The sequence below is a fragment of the Podarcis bocagei genome (genome assembly GCF_964188305.1).
Source record: "Podarcis bocagei genome assembly, chromosome: 6".
Classification (NCBI taxonomy): Eukaryota; Metazoa; Chordata; class Lepidosauria; order Squamata; family Lacertidae; genus Podarcis; species Podarcis bocagei.
The window spans coordinates 38,532,016-38,548,560 of record NC_138130.1 but is presented as its reverse complement, the minus strand read 5'-3'; the positions used below and the strand labels follow the sequence as shown (position 1 = coordinate 38,548,560).

The 16,545-nt window shown below is 41.3% G+C and overlaps 1 protein-coding gene and 1 long non-coding RNA gene across 5 annotated transcripts in view; one reads left to right on the top strand and one right to left on the bottom strand.

Annotated features, from left to right (window-relative positions):
* The window catches only part of SHROOM2 (shroom family member 2), a 103,203-nt gene that overhangs the window by 60,586 nt on the left and 26,072 nt on the right, over positions 1 to 16,545 (bottom strand). The window lies entirely within an intron of this gene.
* On the top strand, positions 10,991 to 14,926 carry LOC308588636. The gene is made up of 2 exons (XR_014008847.1): positions 10,991 to 11,189; positions 14,571 to 14,926. It is a non-coding gene; the product is annotated as an uncharacterized lncRNA (long non-coding RNA).

Below are 16,545 nucleotides of genomic sequence, written 5' to 3'. Positions count from 1 at the left end.
AGATTCTCTTGTTTGATAAAAGACAAAAAAAGTTGCTCTTAGGTGTGGAAGGGCCCAGGGTTACATGCCTGCTCAGTCACGGATTTACTGAGACGCATTAGGACAAGCAGAATACAACTCTCTGCAAAATATGAACAGTGACCATCTGTTAAGGAGGAAAAATTAATGCCAGCTTAATGGTACAAAATGGTCTACAGGGCAACCTCATGACAACTTCTATCGTGTCTTCCAACTCACACTCTTTATCTTGCTCTATGCGACACTACGTACAGCCTCCAATTACCTAGTTTAAAAAAAGACGTATTTTGAAAGCCTTTGGTTTAAATAAGGGCTCAGTTGCTAAAATAATTTAGTTATTCATTAAAATTATCTGAAAATGTACCCGGAAAGTGTATTTAATGAAATAAGGTCAGTTAAATATAAACAGTTGTGTGGTGTATATTGCTGATTCCTCTCCGCTTTTTGGGGGGTGGGGTGGGGTGGGGTGCGAAGCAGTGTCAAGGAGAGAAAAAAACAGCTCCCCATAAAAGGGAGAACAGTTTTAATCCAGAAGTGGTAATGCAGGGCATTCCAAGAATAGTTACAAACCTTATTTTCCAGGGTTGATAACACACATGGGGTTGGGGGGGGGGATGAGGACAATAGCTGCAGATTTAAACAGATGAAGGTTGATAGAGATGCTTCAGTCTCAAGAAAGGGAGAGAGAGGGCCATTAGCTTATCAGCTTCCATTGGTTCAGCTGAAGTGCCCACATTCCTCCACAGACACCTGTATAAACAAGCAAGAGGCTGAGTGCGGGAAGCACAGCATCGCATGCTATCTGGTTTCACGTGGAATGATGACTTTGTATCAGGTTCTTGTCCTTGGAGATTTTGCCCTTTTTTTGTTTCTTCTTAATAATCTCCCAACACAGGAAAAAATAGTTTCAGTTATCAGCCGTTCTTTGTTATCAGCCATGACCTCATGAAAAAAGAAAAAAGAAAAAATCTCCCACCAGTCAAAAATAGATTGGGGACATCTGGCCTGAACTTTTGTTTTTCATGTTAAAACAGAAAGAAATGTTGTTAGAATCTGGAATTGTGTGCTTAGGTGTTGCCTGCATGGATGGCTTACTTACCATTAATGCATGTTTAACTTACATTTAATGCACTTCTTAAACCAAATGGCACAAGTGGAATTAAGGCAGCCTTGTCATTTTGAAACCTTGCTTGTATTGAAGAGGATTTACATATTACTGGTCAATTCATAAAACAATTAAATACAGGAAATTAATTAATTCCCCACCCTTCATTCCAAGGCAGCCCAGGTTTCCATCATGATGGCTGCCCTTCTCATGATGATGGTACCACGAACATGAATGGTAGTGATCCTATTTTTTTATTTTTCCACAATGTTGACTTACCTGTCTGCCTATGAATTTAGCTTTTCTGTTAAGAGAAAACTAATTTTTATTGAGACATAACTAGCATGTCTCTTTGTCCCCTACTCTTAAAATTCCATTGAGATCCCTATCTCCTTTTTCCAAAGAACTCCAAGGCATATCCTGTGCAAAGTTTGGCTCCCCCCCCCCTTTGAGCTAAAAGCTGACATGCCACACAAATAACATTCACTCTATTTACACAAAGCATGCATATAAGACAAAGAGATCTGGGTCTTAATGGCCAGTTGGAAGAACAACATCCCTAGCACATCTCTAGCGCACAAGGTCAATGAAGGAATTTAGTATTTCAATTCTCTTATTAACTACTCATATTCCAGGAATCACACCTGAATATGTGAGGATCACATATGGTTTTGGAGCTACATCTCAGATATGGCAAGTAAGTGTGTGTGTGTGTGTGTGTGTGCGCGCGCGCGTGCATGTTTCCTAATTTTTTCTGTTTTACATATATCACTATATAATTCAACAATTCCTCAGAGTTTCTAATTAATCCATTACAAAACAACCTTGAGAACAGAGCTGTTTTTTAAAAAAGAAGGTGGAACATTACAGCCAGGCATGGCTGAGTCTGTTCACTGCCTGAGGCAAGATGGGAAGGTACAAACCCATGCTGCCCCCTTCCCCCAGAAGCAGCGTTTGAAATTCGCCAGGTGCTAGGTGCATTTTGCACCTGGCTATCAGCCACTTGCAACCAAGTGAAGATGCCTGGGCGCTGGGATGGCGCCTGATGTCCCCACCATCTGGAGGTGGCATGCCTTGGGATCCTTGGACCTTGACTGTTTTCACACACTAACAAATTCCGTTATATTTTATCTGCACAATCAGAATTAATTTCAGGAATCAAAACGTTGTATTGAAAAATATGGTTTTTGAGTGGTCTGGCACAAAAATGGCAACTAGGCATTCCATTTTGGCAACTGTAACCCTGGTTTAAGGAGCCATTTGGCACCTAGCTTATTGATCTGAGTTTCTAACACTGCTCACTGAACCAGGAATTGCACAGCAGCGGCCTCTTCCTGCAAAATCTTGCTAGAAGAAGCCACTGCCATGGTGCAACCTTGGTAGTGGCATGAGTGCCTTCTACCACCTGAGGCCTTGACTACAGCATTCCTGGGCATGTGGTTTTGCACCTGAGAGTCTTGCCATCCTTTCTATTACAACTTACTAGATACTAACACAATTTATGATTTTGATAAAAACTGACTTCCCTGGTTAAAACCAAAACCAAGAGAATTTCAGAATCTATCATCAAAACATTTGAGAGAATACGTATCAAACTGTGGTTGTAAGGCAAGCAAAAGTAGCAAGAAAAGTTATAAAGAGGCTCCAGTTCTGAAATGTAACTTCCAAATTTCCATGACGTACTTATACTGATCAAAAATAATATTAACCATTGCTATTTCTTGGAATGCTCTAATATCAAGGGTACAATCCTTTTCATTTGTTAGTTAGTTTATTTCATGAATTACGCTTCATATCTGAATCTGGCTACTGCAGCCCCAAGTTGGAAAACAAGCTGAATACACATGAAGTTACTTTAAAAGCTGCATTTCCACATCTGGAGTATTACCCTTTGCGACCTTTACTGTAAGAGATTTTCTGAACACAGCTTACGGCTTGATTGAACCCTCTTTAGAAGTCACCCCTTTTGAGAAGTCACGCCTGCCTCTTGTGAATCCAAACCGTCTCATTTTTCTGACACTCCCATGTTATAAGAATGCTCATGAACCGCCCTTCCAACAAACATTAAAATATTTGTTTAAATATCAAGTTTGCCACCCAGGTTGAGAAAATCCGTACCTTCTGAAAACCATTTATAAAGCTCATATTTAATTTAGTTCCCATCTCTTTCTCCCAGGCTCTAATCTGGAAGAAAGTGGGGCAAAAATGGTTTATTATTGTGGTTAACATCTGTGGTGTGTTCAAGCATGCATTTTATCCACAGCGTTTCACCCACAGAGGTTTGTGTTCCTTCCGATCTCCTTCGGGGAAACCATTTCCTTTACAGTAAATGATAAATATCCGTTTACTGTACCAGTGATTTTGAAAAATGTATTGCAAATAGGTGAAAGGATTTTGGTTTGCTTAGCTTAGCTGTATTTCTATGGTCACTTGAAGAAAAAGCAAAAAAGGAACAGAACAATATGATAAAGGAAGGGTTGCCAGTCTTCTACATAAGAAGCTACAGGGCCCTCTGATCTCAGTGACTGACCTTCCTCGCCAACAAAGGTGGATTATGTACAAAAAACCCCACCAATGACCAAGCTGAATTGTTTATTGCACTGCAACTCTCGGCATCTACACTGGAAGGATGCAAAGGTTCTGCTTCATTTGGTTTTCATTTATTGTACGTAATACTATTATTACATTTTTATCCCTCCCTTTCCTTTAAGGACATCAAGAAAGCACAAAGGGCACTCCACACACTTTAAACCTCCCATCAATCCTGTAAGGTAAATTACAGAGAGTGCTTGACTGGACCCTGGTAACCCATTGAGGTCTCCCCATTCTATAGGTTCAGAAAGGACTGCCACAAACAACAACAACAACAACAGCAATCACAACAGGCTCATACTTACCGTATTTTTCGCTCTATAACACGCACTCGACCATAACACGCACGTAGTTTTTAGAGGAGGAAAATCCGTAGGCATGCCACCCGTAGGCATTCCCTCCATAACACGCACAGACATTTCCCCTTATTTTTTAGGAGGAAAAAAGTGAGTGTTATGGTGCAAAAAATACGGTAATACAGCAAGATAAAGGGATTGGAGAAACCAAAGGAGGAATTGTATATTTGACTGTATAGAAATGAAGGATTTATAGAACTATTTTCTGTTGTGTAACTTCAACACCAAACATGTTGCAGCAACCTCCCAATTAACTGAAGCACTGTAGCATACATCACAGGACTTCATCAAATGCGCAATACTTCTCAGCAGGAACTTAATCCCAATTGGTACTGGCCATGCCACTTTTTATTATGCATTACAGGCTCTTTTAAGTGTCCTGAATGCTTGTGCAACCACATTTCCACACAGAAACCACAACAGCAATAGCAGTAAGTGTTAATGTCTGGGGAAGGTATCACATTTCTACAAGGTACACCAGATATATACAATTATAAAATTGCCCTTCATCAACATAGATCCCAGGGGAGTCTACAAACATTAAAGAAACTAGCAACAAAAGACAGCTAAAATTATAAACACAAACCAATCAACGTATCTAAAACCCCTCACAAACAGTAGAACAATAATGTAGCAGCCATTCATAAAAGCCCCCAAACCATGGGTCATGGGTAGGCAAACTAGGCCCGGGGGCCAGATCCAGTCCAATTGCCTTCTAAATCCGGCCCGCGGACGGTCTGGGAATCAGCATGTTTTTACATAAGTAGAATGTGTCCTTTTATTTAAAATGCATATCTGGGTTATTTGTGGGGCCTGCCTGGTGTTTTTACACGAGTAGAATGTGTGCTTTTATTTAAAATGCAGCTCTGGGTTATTTGTGGGACATAGGAATTCGTTCATTATTTTTTCCCAAAATACAGTCTGGCCCACCACAAGGTCTGAGGGACAGTGGACCGTTCCCCTGCTAAAAAAGTCTGCTGACCCCTGCCATGGACAAGCAGATAAAATTATGTTAAAGGTCTGGAGAAACAGTTGTGTCTTAACCTGGCATCAGAAGTCCAAGTCTGTTGTGGCCACCCACACCTCATGGGGAGCAAATTCTATTATATAGTGGGGGGAAACTACAAAGAAAAGCTATTCTGTGTCACCGCACAGCAAGCAATCCGCACTGGCAGTATAATGAAAAGGGCCTTCCTTCCATTCCAATCTTAAGCCCTGGGTTGGCTGATATGGGGAGAGGAGCTTCATTATATACTTGGTCTTAAGCCCATATTTCTTTCTTTATTATTATTGATTTCATAGATTCTGTGCACCTCTTGATTGTTTTAAAAAACCCTTCAGAGCGGTTTACAAAATATGTCCATGCTAATTAACACCTTATATTGGACCAAGTAACACATAGGCAACTTGCCATGTGGAAGACATGACTCCATACTATCAGCATTCTAGCAGCTGCCTTATGTGCTACCTGAAGTTTCTGGACCATCTTCAAGGGTGGCGCCATAAAGAACACACTACACTAATCCAGGTGTGATGTTTGCTAGAGCATGTAGCATGATGGCAAGGCTATCTCAGTATAGGAACGGCTGTCGCTCTCAATCAGCTACAGCCTGGAAATAGGAACCCCTTGCAACTGACACCACCAAGGGCTCAAGTAACAATGCCAGATCCAGGAGTACTCCCCCCCCCCCAGGCTACAAACCTGGTCTTTTAAGGGGTGAGTGATTGTGTCTCTGTCTAGCCGTGATTCAGCATCATTTTACTAGCCCTCATATGACCCCATTACCACCTCCAGGCTCAGGAACAATCACAGTTTCATCTAGTTCAGATGGTATAGATCCAGCTTTTTTGGGACTACAACTCCCATCATCTCTAGCTAACAGGACCAGTGGTCAGGGATTATGGGAATTGCAGTCCCAAAACAGTTGGAGGGCCAAGTTTGGCCATCACTGGTATAGATGAATGCAATCCTCATGATGGTAGCACAAAACCTCAAATCCTGATGACTGATCACAACAGCTTCATATAGATGCTAAACAACATAGCGGACAGAATAAAATCTGCATGAATCCACAGCACAACTCTCATGGGACCAGGGAGGAGTCCCCCAATGCTGCTGTCTAATAACAGCCCTGCAGGTTTGACTGAAAACACCACATCACGGTGCCTACAACTCTCAACCTGCTCCAGGATGTTACCATGGCTGGTGGCACCAAAGCCTCTGAAAGACTGAGGATCAACAGGGTCATCACATGCCTCCTGTTCCTCTCTCAAGATAGGTCACTAACCAGAGCTCTCTCAGTACTAAAATAGAATCAAAAGCCAGACTGAAATGGGTCCAAATAATATTTTATGAGTACTCAGAAAATGCGATTTCCTCACAGTTAAAGCACCATCTTGAGGGAAGATGTGACGAATGGAAAAAAATGAAGAGTTAGTAAACGTAAAAGATGTTGCTACCAAAAATCCTTGATTCACTTTCTTCAAAGTAAGTTCTATTGAAATTAGTGTGGTATAACCGGGGGGCGGGGATGAAAAGAGTAGGGATAACAAATATCCCAATTTGGATGGTGACCGCCAAAGAATCAACGAACCAAACACTTCTGATTTACCACGGATGAGTGAATTTGGCAAGGACTCGCTCAAGGACAAGTCATTGACATTTCATGTTGGTCATGAAATTTTCGAGACTAAAACTCTGGAGGCTTGCTCTGTGTGGCATAGGAAGTACTGAAACATTCAAAGAGAATAAAAGAAGGAAGCGGGAATATAAGAAAGAAAGAAAGAAAGAAAGAAAGAAAGAAAGAAAGAAAGAAATCTGGAAGCACTCACTTATTCTTTGAAGCCGGACCTAAGTGGATCTGAAGAAAAGAGATGGAAGATTGCCACATAAGCATGGTCAAGGGTCACTTAAGTTTAGGAAGCATGCAGCAAAAACATTACAAAAGTTTACGTTTTCTTCCTTCCGGGCAGAAGCCAGCAGGAGTGTTTCGGCCAGGTGTGACAAGGTGCAGGTGAGGCAGCAAATGTTCAGAACCAATGACAGATCATGTGGGGTGCATTCAAGACTGGGCCAGACTCACTGAAAGCAGGAAAATTAGTTTCCTCCAGCATTTGTCTGGAGTAAACTAACAGCGTTAAACTCTGAAGGTGGAGGTGTGTGTGTGTGTGTGTGAAGTCTGGCCCATGAGGTCAGTGCTAATTTCTGCAGGGATAGGAGGCCTTCTGCAACCCTTGCATGTGGTGTGAAGGTGGAGAGTCCTCCTGGGCTGCAGGTAGTCCTGGCAAGGATTTAAAAAGCCTTCAGATGAGGGCAGAGTTATCTCCTTACAAGAAGGAAGTGGGGGCCTTGGGCTCCTACATGAAAATCTTCAGTGGGGCAGTCATTTTTCTGTCTGCCTTAGATGGGGATTCAGAAACGCCACCTTCATCATCCTGGGAGTCTTTAGAACTTTCCATCAAAGGGCGAGAGGGACTGCAGTCCCGGGCCATGACATATGGAACCACTACTGACAAACAACAAGCTATTCATGTATTTACTTGGAGCCTTTGTATGATGAGTTTTCTCAAATGATTTCATAGCAGTTTACAAAAATTCAAGTAAAAAAAAAAAAAGACAAAGAATGGTGGCCTCTTGCATTGCAGTGAATAGGAGATGGCAGTGGATCGGTATTTGTACATTACAAAAGGAAGTATATCATTTCACTTGAAAGGATTAGGGAGGTGCTAATATTTTGCAATGATTCCCCAACCAGTTTTTAACGGGATTTAAACACTATTATCTTATTAGACACTGTTTGGAAGAGCTATACTCTTTACTTCCTACTTCATCCCCCTGCCTCATTAAGCCATCACAAATAGCGCATACTGCTGCATCTACAACACATGGAAAGTATAATTGCCATGAAGTCACTACCTTTTTTCACATCTGATACAGGCAACTGCAGGGATCTTTTTTATTTTTGCTGCTTTGTCATGAGCTGCCTTCTTCGGATGAAAAGCAGACAGTTTTTAAAAGAAATAAATGCAGCAGTAGATAAAATGGGGGGGGGGGCAGATGGTCTTCAAGAATAATCTTCTTTTATTTTTATTTTACATAATCTGCTTAAGATCACTTTGAGCAACCCGCCCGTAAGATTTGTTAAGGGAACACCTCTAACAAAGAGTGAACAGTGTGAATAATTCAAGGCAAGGTTTTCAAGGTAGATAAAACCTGTTGCCTCTGTAATCTAGGCTTATCCAGGAAGACAGAACGCTGTCACTACATTATCAAGCTATGATGAAATATTAATCCTGCGGTTCTGTATTCCCACACTATGTGTAACGAGAAATAAAATTAAAGTTAAATAATTAATTGGGTTCTGAGAGACCAAAGTGTCAAACCATAAGAGAAGGCTGCCTGTTGCATCTTTGCATGAATCAAGAACGCAATCACCTCGTGCTACTGGGAGGCAGACTCAAAACAGAGAAAAGCAGAAATAAATGAGAATAAGAATAATTATTTATTATTTATACCCCGCCCATCTGGGTGGGTTTCCCCAGTCACTCTGGGTGGCTTCCAACAAAATATTAAAAACACAATAAAACATTAAAAACTTCCCTAAACAGGGCTGCCTTCAGATGTCTTTTAAAAGTCAGATAGTTGTTTATTTCATTGACATCTGATGGGAGGGTGTTCCACAGGGTGGGCACCACTACCGAGAAGGGTAAGGGCTTTTTTGGAGAGGAAAGGTGTTTTTTACTTTTTCATATTCTAAAATAAAAGGTTAAGTGTAAGAATGGCATGTGCTTCAGGGATGAAACGTTAGGGAAATAATGCTTTTTTAATTAGCGGCAGAGTACGAATTGGTACCGGAGGCTATATGAAACTACACAGACCTCACAGGCATCAAGATTTCAGGACTATGCAATGCTTAGTCATTTACTCCTGAAGTTCAGATATGAAACAAGAAATATATGATGGCTAACCATCTTTTTTTAAAAGCTAGTAACTAGTTTTAGATAACCTGCAACTGACACTGTGAAAATGATTATAACTTTTCATATAAAGGAACGTGGAAAGCATGCTTGATCAAATATTTGCCCCCTTCCCACCAAAGATTTAAATGCTGAATTGAAAACCTTATATTAGTAAGTTTGCTTCTGAATTTTTCACGTGTTATAAGACTTCAGACTTTGGATTCAAAAAGGTGCCTGGCCTTTTGTCAGAAAAAGGAAAACCTTTGGATTCTACCCATGGTGGTAATTTTTGACAACTGAGGAAGATTTTGTTCAGCTGACCATTTTTCAAAAGTGCTGGAATTAAATGGTGCGTGTGTGTAAATCTACCCCCCCCACAAAACCCCACATCAGTAGTGTCCCATTCATATTTTTTTAATGAGAAGCCAGAGCCACAAACCAAAATTTCTCTGCCCAGTTCCACTCTGCCTGCAGAGGCCCCAGGTCAAGCAACAATCCTTAACTGATGGGGGAAGTCACAATTCCTCACATCTTAAGAGCTGTAGCTCTCTGCTTCTGTTCCAGTCCGGAAGTGAACAGTGACAGCCCTTTGCACTACATGGTGTTTCACAGTACTTGGGGCTTGCTGGAGCTTGTCTGGCAGACAGAAGCAGCTGTTTGCAATTCACGCCCTAAGTTATAATATGTTGTTCGTAGTAGGAAAACATTCTAGAGACTCTACCATGCCTCCCGACACCGACTTTTAGACATTTCAGATTATTATAATTTATGAATAACTTTTTACATTCATCTCAAAAATGACACACATGCCATAAAAGCAGCTAAAAACAAGTTTTAAAGCAGTATGAAAAGCCAGAGATAGGTATAGCTCAGTTGGCTAGACTTTAACCCAGGGGTCAGCTACCTTTTTCAGCTGTGGGCCAGTCCACCATCCCTCAGACCATGTGGTGGGCCGGACTATATTTTGAAAATTTTTAAAAAATGAACAAATTCCTATGCCCCACAAATAACCCAGAGATGCTGTCAGGGAACTGCCATCGGAGCCAAGAGTGGAGGTAAGGCTCCCCGACCATGCAGGAGAAGGGACCAGCAGAGGGAGAGAGAACACTCCCTTTGGGGAAGGTTATCAGCGTGACACCGGGGAGGAAGGGGACCAGGGAAGGACCTCGGAGAGAGAGCTCCTGGACTCTTCCACAGAGACCAGCGGGGAGGGTCCAGGACCTCCGCTGGCTACGCCTACTCTGCGCAGAAAGCTTCCGCCCAGGGAGGTTAGGCGGAGACTGGGCGTCAAGGAATTTTTATGTTGGAAGAAATTCAGGAAACGCCCACTGACGGATTCTGCCAGCGACTGACACAGCCACGGAGGAAGGGCTGTCCAGCCAGGGAAAGGTTTAGCCAGGCAACGTTGCCTAGAACTTCAGCATCCTTTACGCATGAGCAACCCCAATTCCCATTACAGATGCATTTTAAATAAAAGAACATATTCTACTTATGTAAAAACATGCTGACTCCCAGACTGTCCGCGGGCCGGATTTAGAAGGCGTTTGGGCTGCATCCGGCCCCCAGGCCTTAGGTTGCCTGTCCTTGCTTTATGCATTAGAACATGGTGTTAGTAATGCCAAGGTTGCAGGTTCAATCCCCGTAAGGGACAGCAGCGCATTCCTGCATTACATGGGGTTGGAACAGATGATCCTCAGGGTCCTTTTCAACTCTTGTTTGTTTATTTGTTTCCAAAGGGAGAAACCATTTCATCCCTACTCATTTGTTGTATGTGCGTACGTACAACCACAAGCTAACAGTGGCTGCCCAACACTTGACCTCTACCCAAACAGAAAGGTTGCAGAATTTTATATATAGCAGCTCCATTTATTGTTATAGTTGCTAGAGCAATGCAGTAGAATGAGCTGAACACTCTTAGAATTTACATAGATGAACTGATATTGGCCAGCTGAACATATACAGTGCTGCTGATGTTTTATTTCAAGAACAGGCAACCATTCTCTTAAGTTTGTTTCTTGGCAATGCAGAGGACTGCTTTTGAAAGGGTGATCCGGTGTTCTTCGTGCACAGCCCTTCTGATATCATGCAAAGCACGAACTAAAGGTATAATAAATTATTTGCAGGAGGAAAGGATGCTGAATAGCCATGGGGGAAGAAAGGTACCTTTAAATATAAACATGGTGGTAAACAAAAGTTCAGATTTAAAAACTCGTCTGGGGGAACAGGAATTAGAGAGCCATTTTTTGCAAATTTCTCAGAAACATATGATCCAGACATTCAGTTGCACCCGTTTCTATGAAAGAAGCCAAAGCTTCTTTCTATTGCTGAGTTATTAATTGGTAACATGAATCCTCTATAGTGGTATAGTGTTACACTGAAGCCCTTTATTCTACTCCATCCAGAAACAGGACACTTTCTTTTTCTTCTTCAGGACAATTAACTAGATTAGAAACTAATGGATGAAGCTTCTCAATTATATACAAGGTTAAGAGCACATTCATTTGGTTTCCTTGCAAATTTGTAAGGCAAATTTATAAGGCATCTTCACTTGGAAGAACAGAAGACAACCACTCCACCATGTTTGCTGAAAAAACTAACATTTCATCAACACACCCAGTTAAAATATGCACACAGACTTTCAGTATGACACAATCCCGTTTCCTAAAAAGAATGTGCTCCTGCTAGTATATTTCAAATATGGATGGGCCCTTGGCTCTCCAGTTCTGGCTATGCAACACATTTCATTGACAAAGTAGCTTTTCATACCTGACACTATATTATATTCAGAAAGTTGATGAGGATGAACACTGGTCTTCAACACATGTGTGGACATGCACTACTATACAGTGGCCTAATTCAAAGTGTGTCACAGCAGCAGTACTACCACTATAGGTAGAAAAAGAAAATGTAATGAGCCCAGAAGTGCATGTTTGGGTTTAAGGTTGGGCCTAGGTCTGGAAAGGTTCAAAATTACTGGCACTGACTATGCATTTAACATTCCATAGATGGGACGCCCTGGGTGTACCTCTTAAACATTTGTTACTGATACCAGAAAAAGCTGCCTTTTGTAATGGGAGTATTTCTTTTTGTTTGTTTGCTTATTAAATTTGTATACTACCGCCCTATATCCGTAGGTCTCAGGGTGGTTCACAACATAAAATCATAATAGAAAAAAAACACAGAATACATAATACAGTAAAAACAAAAGCAAAGACAATCCAATAATCCCCACTTCCACAACACATTTTTAAAGGGAATTGGCTGTCAATCAGCCAAAGGCTTGATTGAAGAGCGGTATTGCCTGGTCCCCAAAGGTGTATAATGAAGGCGCCAGCAGAACTTCCTTAGGGAGGGCATTCCACATGCAGGAGCCACTGCAGAAAAGGCCTATTCTTGTCCTTTCACCTTCTGGACCTCTCATCCACAATTTGATATACAGATTTATTAAATATGCACTTTTAGAGCAAGCCACAGTTCCATGAACAATGGGGAACTGTGGTTGGTTCAAAAGCAAAACAGGAAGCTTTTGGTGTGCTCCTCTCATTCATAAAGAGGAGATGGGTTAGGGGGAACATACAAGCCCAAGGTCTGCATAGGCTTATACAGTACCTTTAATAGCAAACCATGGTTTGCGGTTTTGTCTAAACTGGATGTTTGTATGTTAAAGACCAGCCTTCTGTTTCCATAAGCCTTGTGTTATGAAGGCTGTTTTCCCCACAGCATCCACTGGCACAGAGCTCTGCACATATACAGGGATACTTTTTCTAGCTACATGGCAGATGAAGCATTGAATTTAGAAGGATTTTTTTCTCACCAAATGTAGTACAACTTGCAATGCTCGTAGGAAAAGCCCTAGCAGCCAACACATAAACAATTTACGTGCTTTACAAATACGAACCTTGTCTGTTTGGTGATACTTTAGAACATTATTCCTGTAGTAGTCTAAACATGAAGGGAAATAGGCATCGCATTAATCTAAAGAAGTGCTTGGAGCAGGAAAATATTATTACTCAGATTTCTACAAAAGAAAGGGACTAACAAGCTAACAAAAAAGTGCTACAGTGGAGGATTTTATCCTAAAGGCTAATGTAATGCAAATATTTGGTTTGGCACAGACCACTTTAAAAAACACAGTGTTAAACGCACTAACAGTGCAGTCTTATGTGGACTACTCAGAAGTAAGCCCCATTTGCTTCAATGGGGTATACCACCAGGAATAAATATATAAATACACACACTCTCACTCTCTCTCTCTCTATATATATGCCTAAAGCAGTCATTCTTCTGCATTGGCTTGAAAACAAGCAATTTTCTCAAAAAGTAAAAACAAGAGTAGATTTTTTTTCATTGAGAACAGCTGAATGTTAATTACACTTAAGGCATCTCCTTATAAAAACAACTTGTCAGAATCTAGGAGCGGCCACATTAAACTAGCTCACTCGACAGAAATGACCTTTCACATAGAACAACAGCTCAATTGAAGGTGGCTGAGTAAAGTCTGGACTAGCAACTGGGAAAGTCCCTAACCATCATTATTACATTGGTGGGATCTCAAACTGTGATGCGGACTGTCAGTCCCATGAAGTTTTCTTGTTATGTTTGACAATGCTGGTTAACAAATTGCTGAACTCAAGTTTGCAAAAGTTGGCCTGGTGCACACGACACGGAAAACCAAACTATGGCTTACTGTGGCCGCATAAACATGCAGGGTTCTGAACAGTATTTTGTGGTTCTTTTTGTCCTAGCTCCACACTGGGCTAAACCAAAGTTGGGCTTAGTGTGTTATTCAAAGCAGGACTCCTGGCCTGTTTTGGGCTACAGCTTGTGGTTAGTGAGGACTAAACTTGACCTTGAGTCCTGAGTTTGGGTTACATGTTAAGCCAAACCTGACTTAGCTCACCAGATAGGACCAAAGTGGCTGCAAGCGCTTCTCTGTGAGCCCACAACATTTGCATGGTCCTGGTAAGCCATTGTTCGGCTTACTGTGTTGTGCAAACCAGGCCAAGGCACCATACACAATGCACTTCAGTGCTTTCTAAAAGTCTTCTAACCAAAAGATACAAAGAAAATGTAGGATGGCATCCAACTAAGTCGCTGGCTCAGAATGACTAAAGAATATGACTCTGCATTTCTATCATGCCTTAAAAAGAAGATAAAGACATATCCTCCACACATTATTTTAAACCCACCATTCCTCTAAGGCAGAGCTTTCCCAACTTTTCATGTTGGTAACACACTTTTTAGACATGCATCATTTCGCGACATGCTTCAACTATGGAACTCACTGCAACAAGAGGTGGCGACAATACCAACCCAGAGGGCTTTAAAAGGAAACCAGACAAATTCACAAATGATATGCTACTAACAAGCATGCCCCTAAATACTAGTCACTGGGAAACAACAGTGGACAAGGGCTATTATCTTCACATTTGTGTACTTGCCACGTGATTGATACAGGGTGCTGAGTTAGATAGTTCTTTACTAGGACTCTTATTTACTCGGAGTAGATACTAAATAAGCTCCTTCTCTCTCTCTCTTAGAATTATGCTTCTTCGCACTCAAAACCATGCAGTACCCAAAGTACTGCATGAAACAGGAATGTATTTGCTGAAACATCAATATCCATTTTAAAAGGCGCAACCAACTTCCTCTGGTTCTTTTCCTTTTTTCTCAAGCCAGCTGCATCTGTACCTCAGGGATGTCCTTCCCACTTAGAAAAACATGCAGTGTTGCCAGTATTCTCAGATTTCTCTCCTGGTCAGAACATTTATCAGAAACGCATGTCTGAGCCAATGTTCAAGCTAAATTCTAAGTAGTAAATTTATTTGCTCAGCACCATTGTTCATTTCAAGGAATCAGCCACTTATGTGAATAAATTAGCAAAGTGAGCCTCTTATCCTAACTTTGAAAGCAGTTCTGTGAGAAGCAAGAGCGTATCATCCCTCACAACTATCCAAATAAATACAGTGGACGCTCGGGTTGCGAACATGATCCGTGTGGAATGCATGTTCACAACCCGCAGCGTTTGCAACCTGCAGTGGCGCATCTGCACACACGCAGGTTGCGATTTGGCGCTTCTGCGCATCTGCCGAAACTTGGAAGTAACCCGTTCCAGTACTTCTGGGTTTTGGCAGGTACGTAACCCGAAAAAACGCAACCTGAAGCGGCTGTAACCCGAGGTATGACTGTAATAGCACTAGAATTCGGTGAATATCTCCTATCCCAGGACCCACTGCAAATAAAGTACTGCAAATTAAGAATAATACATAATCATGCCTTTGTAAGCAAAGCATGTGTGTGACTGTTGATAGGTGCACCATTTTCAGCTTTAAAAGGGGGCAGAATGGGGCAAGGCAGAACAGACAATAATGGACTTCCATGCATCCTGCTAACATGCACAGTGGCCAGAAATGGAACCCCAGCATAAGTGGGAATTCTCCTATAAGCCAAGAAGGCCCACTAGCATTTTTAGTAACTTCTGAAGTATAGCAGCAGGTAGTATTGAAATATCAATCACAACAAGGCAAACATCTGCTTCGCCTAGGAATCTTTTCTTCCTATGTACATAAAAATGTAAGTCCATCACCATACAACCCTCACTGAAGGATCTGTAGTGCTGCAATACCATTGAGCAAAAGGGTATTTATGACTTTTGAAATGATTTCCCGTGAAATCCCTCTTTTCAGTCCTGTGTCTCATACTCCTGAGACACTAGTGATTATTAAGTAGTAAATTATAAGCTAGTGGGTCCTGCAGATGAATATTCAAGATGCTGGTGGTTTATGCATTAGGTGTGTATGAGGTAGGAAGGCAAATTATTGTTCAATGTGCAACCAATGTTCATATTCCTCCTGGCTATGAGCTTCTCCCAAATGAGAATGCCTATCCTTTTATATTTAAAGGATAGCTATATTTAAACCAGAATTTTATGCACAACAGAAGGTAATGTGTTAAGTTTTACTGATATCCATCTGTACATACTTTCTGAAGCAGACTTAGTGGCACCAAAAGCCTGGCTAGAAGATCATAGGAAACGTAGTATGACCTATACATTTATTTATTTCTAGAAGTACTTATTTACTTACTATCCTAAGGACCTCTTCCCACATTATATTAGTAGTACTAAGAAAGCTGAAACAGGTCTAACTTGTTCTTATGCCTTAGTACAACTAACAAAACACAAAGCTGTCCCTTCCCAATTACATCATCTAGCTGGACAGAAGGAATTCTTCCTACCGCAATATTGGTTGGCTGAACACAGTGTAAATGCAACAAACAGGCGTTTTACAAGTGCACCTATATGATACACATGTTTTTGGAGAGTTGGAATTGGCCACACTCTTCAATGCACACTTGGTGACAAAGCTGAATCTCCTGGTGTATATAATATGTGAAAGAGAAGCAGGATAGAAATGACTTGATTTGTTGAGCAAATAGCATGAGGCCCTTATCATTTCACAAAGTTTCTTGTTGGCCCACAAGCAAACGGGACAGTAACAATATCAAAGTGTTAAA